This window comes from Octodon degus, unplaced genomic scaffold (genome assembly GCF_000260255.1).
Source record: "Octodon degus isolate 3935 unplaced genomic scaffold, OctDeg1.0 scaffold00046, whole genome shotgun sequence".
Lineage (NCBI taxonomy): Eukaryota > Metazoa > Chordata > Mammalia > Rodentia > Octodontidae > Octodon > Octodon degus.
This window is the reverse complement of record NW_004524622.1, coordinates 722,069-729,324: the sequence shown is the minus strand read 5'-3', so window position 1 is coordinate 729,324 and position 7,256 is coordinate 722,069.

The window sequence follows — 7,256 nt, the reverse complement described above, 5'->3', positions numbered from 1 at the left end:
TTGTCCCAGCAATGAGAAAAAAATTACTAATACAGTCCCTGAGGGGTCAAAGCACAATAATTTGAGCACAAAACTATGTAACTTATTGGGACAACAATACATTATAATTGTATTTTGTTTAGGAAAGCAGAGGAATCTATAATTCTCTTTGTAAACATCATCTACAGTTAGTTAAAATTAAGAAATACTCCTGAAAAGAAAACTTGGAAAAAGATTTATATAGAAAATCCCATTCATTGATGATATTTCATAATTGTGTGTGAGTTTTAATCCTAACCATGTTTAGACAGCATGTAAAATTTAAGGGAGAAGTTATTCACGCTATAGTGGAGATTATAAATGAAAATAGGGGAAATGAGTACTTTGTTAGGAGACATTGTAAACATCATTTTTTTAATTCTTATCACCTAGCATATTCTAGGCACTGTATTTCAGGAGTTGTGAAGGAACAGGGTGTAGTCTTTTCTAGGAAGTTCATAGTGTAGAAGAAGAGGAGAATATGTTAAAAATAACTATTAAAAAGTAGAAGAATAATTCCGTAAAGGATAAAGGCTTGGCAGGATAATTAAGGAGAGATGTGAAGCTGGAGAAGGATATTGAAGAATAAGTAAGATTTTGCTGTTTTCCAGGTATGGAAAAGGGAAGGCATGCCAAGAGTCAAAGAACTCATATATTTTCGCATCTTTTGACATGGGCCTCAGACATATCCTTAGAAAAGGAAGGAGGACCCTGGAAAGAGGTGTGTGTGTGTGTGTGTGTGTGTGTGTGTGTGTGTGTGTTAGGAGGAGAAAGAATTGAGAAGAATTTTGAGAGTGCTTGCAGATAGGAAGGAAATATTGGGGGCGAGTCCAGAAGCTTGCTTCAGTTGTAAGGAGCAACTTGGAAGTAAAAGGACTTGGAAATGAACCAAAATGATAGAGAAAATCTGAACACTTTTAAGCACACACACAAAAACAGTTAGAGCTAGAGTTCAATTTGCATGGTAAAGCAAAGCATGCACTTGGACCTGGTCACGTGAGGCGCATAACAGTGGGTTTCTAGCCCTTGGTACTGGAAGATACCTTGTAAATCACAAGTATCCACTTGCCACTTGAAATGGGGCTGTGGTCAGCTTGTAACTGGCAATTTTCTTCTAGATCCAAAATGGCCCAGTGTTTTACATGACTAGAAGAATCGGACGCTTGGACAGTGATGGTACTTATAACACATAGAAGGTGACCCTTTAAATCAAATGAATAAATTATGGTCTTTTCCTGAAGAGTTAAAGGCAATGTAAGGGGTCCTGTGATAGGAAAGGAGATGGATAATAGATGACTCGAGGTAACTTACTGATTTTGTCTGTTTTTTTTTTAATGAATAGATAGGGGACTGGATCTCAGAGAGTAGGAGGGTATTAAGCACGAGTAAAAGGGAATGCCTGAAGTGTTACAACCATGGGAATGATAGTAAGGAAAAGGCTATGGGTGGAAATGTCAACCTTTAGGAATGTCATTGCAGGAGTGGGAGGCATGGATTAACCTCCATGTAGCATTTAGCTTGCTATACTGAGGTTGGGACCCTGATCCAAGTCTCCGGGGTATTGGGTTAGATTCACTTTGTGTGTGCCGACTGAGAGTTCTGCAGATGTTCAGAGTGATGATTAGCTACATATTCACCTTGTCCTGCAGGAAATTTATGGGACTTGGAGGAGAAGCCTTAGAGGATAGGCTATTATGCAACTAATGGAGAACATTAAACTTAATGCCACTCGCTTGCCCGTCTAATGCTTCTGATTGCATTTTATATTCTTAATAGTTTCCTCAACATCTTGGTAAAGACCTCGTTTGACTTCATGGAGATCAGTGACTGCATCAGGAGAGAGTCCCAGGAAGCCAGTAACAATTTCCAGGTTCCCAGTTCAGCACTAGTTCTTAGCACCCCAGCTTCCACAGCTCCCTGTTATCAGAGACAACAGTCGTGCTGGGGCAAGTTTCCCAGAGATCTGAGTAAAAATGAGCAGTAGCAGAAAAGGGCGCTTTTGTGCAGAGGAGGAGGTGCCCTAAGGAACCTGTGATCACAGAGGGGCTAAGTCATAGCAGCACCAGAGCCAAGGCTGACGGGAGCAGCAAGCACACCTGCGCACACTACTCTCCTGTGTGTGCTGTGGTGAGTGTAGGGAGCAGGAATGTGGAGGACGACCTTGGGCTCAGATGAATGATGCTGGCTCAATCTGCCCTGACGTTGTGAGTTTCCTTTGCCCTCTTTTTAGGGGTGTTACATTGAGAACAAGCCAATAAACTAACATTAGTCATATTGACACTGTTTTTATTGATAATTGTAAGACATGAAACATGAAGATTAAATATTTCTAACCCACCTCCAAAGTGCAACCATTCTGAATATTTACTGTGCATCTTCTCTAAGTCATTTTAAGGTTCTATCATCTATCTTTCTATCTATCTATCTATCTATCTATCTATCTATCTATCTATCTATCTATGTATCATCTATCTGTCATCTATCTGTCATCTATAATCTCTACCTGCCTCTCCAGAGTGTCCTTATGAGATGTGGTAAGAAAAACAGGATTAATGCTGCTGCCCAGTGTTGTTCAATGGAAAAGCAGCTTTGTAAAAATATTATGTTGTGTCTTCATTCACTTGATTCACCAGGCCTGACACCACATGACTTTGGTTCTTGCCCAAAATAAAAATGATCATGAAAGCTAAACAGTTTGAATTGATTCAGGACATGACGGGAACCATGATAGTTTGACTAAAGACACTCAGGGAAGAGAATTTCCACAACTGCTTAAGAAATGGCAAGAAGGATGGGGTAAGTGTTTCAAACAAGGGCGAGGGGTGTAAGATTAATGGCACTATGTATTTTACTGTAGCAAGTTTTAAAAACATTTAAACATGCACCATGGTTTTAGATCACACTTCATATCTATTCTGATATCTTTCACGAATACGTAGACAGAATGACAGATAGATATTATATAGATGAGAAATCCCTACCTGTATATTAGTCTGAATCTCTGGATATATTATGAATCTTTTACACAAGCTAGATATACATTTATTAAAAATAGCTGCATCATAATGCATCAATAATTTGTATTTGAATTTGTACAGTCAGTGCTCTACTAATAGACATTTAAGTAAGCATTTGTGTTTTCTAATTTTATTATAATCAATTCTGCAACAGAATTTATTTAATATAATCTTTTTACTTCCATTTCTGTAGGATAAGTTCTTTGAACTGAATTTACAAGGTCAAAAGGTAAACAGAGTTTTTATTTTTCAAGGATTTTTGTCAATTCCCACTCCCAGCATTAGGGCAGAAGAGTACTTTCTGTTACCACGGGCACCACTTAGAGTGCAAGTCTCAAATTTAAATTTTGGCCACATTGAAGGCTGAGAAATAGTATTTCATTAGTGGTATCATTTATAACTCACTGGCAGCCAGAAGGCTGTATATTACCCTGTGCATATGACACATTGGTATTTTCTTTTCTCTCAGTTTCCTGTTCAAATACCTTGTCTATATTTCTAATGAGTTATTTGTATTTTTAAATTAATTTGAAAGAGCTCCTTATATTTTTATACTTTATTCACTTTTCCTTCTAAAGACAAATGACTTTCAAGGAAATGTTTAAACTGCACAATTATTTACTCAGCGGAGCTCTCAGGTCAGAGCTCAAAAAATGCACGAAATGAAAGGAGGCTTCCAGAATGTGGGTTTAACTACCGCACTCACTAAAAGGGAGCCAGCACTTCCTGGAATAATGGGTAATTACAGATTTGGGATAGGCAATGGACAAAAGGAATGGAGAACACATTGAGATACTGGAAAGAAGGTTATCGAACATTGCAAGGATCACATAACAAGGGCCCCGGAGCCCAGCCTAGCCACCTTGCTGGGCGGTCTGCGTGTGGCAGAGCCGAGGGGGACTGTTCCAGTGAGAAGAGACGCGCCGAGCGTCCTTGCTGTGGCTCCCAAGATATGTAACAAGTCTTGGTGTGACGCTAAGGAGCAAGCTAATTTTGAAAGCTGATAGATAGATACATAGATAGACAGATAGACAGACAGACAGACAGATAGACAGATAGACAGATAAATTGGCCTGCTTTTCCTGTACTCGGGGACTAGAGAGCTGATGAGAAGTTCTCATTGTATGAGTATTCCAGCTGATAAAGCTATTAAAATTACAATATCAATTGAAATACGAGATCTCATGCAACGATCCTGATGAATTCTCCTAGTGGTTCACAAATTATTTCATGGACCCCTAATGACATAAGGTAATAATTACATATAGCTACCAACTTCACAAAGAGATCAATATCCACTAAACATTAAAAGCCTCCTGATAGGTTTTTCAAATACTCTTGACAAAAAAATCAAAACTAACTGTGAGAAAACCTCTGGTTATAACTACCATATTCCAGGAAATTCATGGGCCGAAAGAAAAATACGTTAAATGATATCATAGGGATCTAATCAGTAAAATTCAGAATCTACAGAATTAAAGATATGGCTTAGAAGGGAGAGAAGAAAGAGATGGGGAGTACATAAAAAAGAAACTTAGATTAAAAGAGGTTTAAAAGGGCCAGAAAGATAGCTCAGCAGACTAAGCACCTGCTTAGGCAAGTGCAGGGACCAGGGTTTGATCCCAGGTTACTACATGCCATGCTGGCCCCACCCCAAGGCATGCTGAGGGAGCCACCAAGACCACGTATGATGGCATACACCTGTAATCCCAGTGCTGGGGAGACTGAAAATGGGATGATCACTACGAGTCCGAGCTGTGTAGCGAGACCTTGTACCACATACATTTTAAAAAAGGGAGATTTAAGAGATTATCAACAAATTTTAATGTATGAACTTTATTTTGATCCTGATTTGAGCATATACACTTAAAGAATGATACAATTGGGTATATTAGCACTAAGTTTAATGTTATTGCCAAATTAAAATTAACATTTTAGGTAGCATAGTGGTCTTCAGTTTTAGACTATTTTAATGAGTATCCATATCTTAGAAGTATATACTGTCAGTAATCATAGGTAAGATGAAACCTGGGATTTGTTCCAAAATAAACTGGATGGAAGTGTGAGGATGGGTCTGAAAGAAGACTGGGAACAAAAGGAAATGTACGTGGCGGCTCATTATGCTCCTCTCTCTGTCTCCTTTTATATGTGCTTTGCTATTCCTGTAACAAGATCATGGCTGACTTGATACCATGGAGCCGGGGTGTCCAGCTGACTCAGACCTCATGTCCTGAGATACACAGAAATCTCCCTGGGGGGGGGGTCACTGGAATGAAGGTCCTCAAGATCAGGGTTGTGATCGTCCCTGATGGATCCCCGATGCTTTGAAGGTGGTGTGACCTAGAGGGCCCTGAGTATTTGGAGAATGAACACATGTTTCTCAGAGTGATGGTATTGGGCTGCTTTCAGGGGGTGCCTTACCCCACAACCTGGACACGAGCACCAAGTTTCTTTGAACCAAGTTTCACATCCTGGGGACCTCTGATAAGACCAAATAAACCCAAGGCTTGTTTAGAAAAGTAGCATGTCCAAGTTCTAGTCCTAACGCGTGTCTTGTCACCTCTTCTGGGCATACTGGGTAAGGTGAGCTCAGGTCTGTAGAAATCCTCTGTCGCTGAAACAGAGGCTTCTGTAGGTCACATGGCAGAACCACACAAACAGAAACCTGGGCCCTGGCTCACAAGACCTGGGCTGCTATTTCTTACAAAAGAGAAAATTTCCACAAATGACACAGTCACCTCAGTGGTTTCCTCAGGCCAGGGGTGGCTCTGTCCTCATATCACATCTCTGCATGGACTTTTAGGCCGGAGGCTGAATAATCGCCTTTGCTCTTCCCCACCTAAGGACATTTACTTCAGACTCAGGCACAGGGTGCCAGATCCTTTCTGACCCAACTCTGCTGCCAATATTTGTTGTTTGAAATTGGAAATTTTCTCTTTAGTGGGACCCTTGCTGTACATTCTTGGTAGGGAGCCCTCCTACTTCAGAGTAGAACCGTCCCTTTTCTTTGTTTTTAACTAGCTTTTAAAACTAGTCCTGGAGGTAGGACTTCCTATTGCAATGGTTACTCCTTGGGCTGGGGCCCCAGCTGATAGTGTCCCTAAAAGGTTCCTTCATAGATAGGACTTGGAAGTCTGGCTAACTCTTCTTGAGGCCTTGACCAACTTTTGCTTTCCTATAGAGCCTCGGTGATTCATCAGTACTGCTGCTCTGAGTTGCTGGTTAATGGGTGATGGCTTGGAATTTACCTGAATACAATTATTTATTGCTTTATTGATGTGCTACTTATTACTCTGTTAAGTACTATAGCGTGTTTAATTATGTGAGAGAGAAGTGCAAAAGCAGCTGCTGAAAGCTGGCCTTAGAAAGGCCCAGGACCTGAGCTCCTGACAATGTGTCATAAAACCGTTTTAAAACACATGCACACAGGAAAGACAAGCCTCCTTCCAAAGTGTAGTGAGCTTGGAAGCAGCGCGGGCTTGGGGAACTGCCTTGCCACAGTGTGGGTTGATATTAGCCACAGCCAAGCAGTGAAATTTATTCCATACTTTCAACATGGGCACCTGCCATTGGCCATGTGCTAAGCTGAAATAACAGGATCTCGGGCAGCGAGCCTGGTGGGGGTCTGGTGGGCAACCTACCTGGAGACCTTGCACAGAACCCCCCTCCATCAAGCCCAGCCCTAGCCCCCTTTATAGATCACTTTGTCACAGGACTCTCTTGTCCTAGGAGAGCACCCTCACCAGTTTTTAATTAGGGAGGGGAAAGAACCTTTCTTTGTCTCCTATAAAATTAAGAACAAACCATAAATTAATCTCTCAATAAATAACTTGTCACAGAGACATCTATGAATGCCAACATAAATGATCTGCATGATGAGCTAGTCGTGCTGTAACACAAAGAACTCATAGGCTGGCCTAAGCAAGAGTTGAAACCACATTTGTTGGGTTTTTTGACCTTGGAATAGTCCCTCTATTTATTTGAACCTGGCTTACAAAGAAGACAAAATAACAGCGTCATAAAAAGCTTGGGAACGTTAGGAGACAATAGGTAGAAGAAAGCCAGGTGGCCTGTGAACACAGGACGAATCAGTAAAAATGAATGTTCAGTGTTTCCAGATAAATACATCACACTTCCTTTTTTTAACTAATCAAAATAGAGATCACCTTTGATTTTTAATGTATTCCTTTCTAGAAGTCTTTTTCTTTTTCTTCTCTCTCT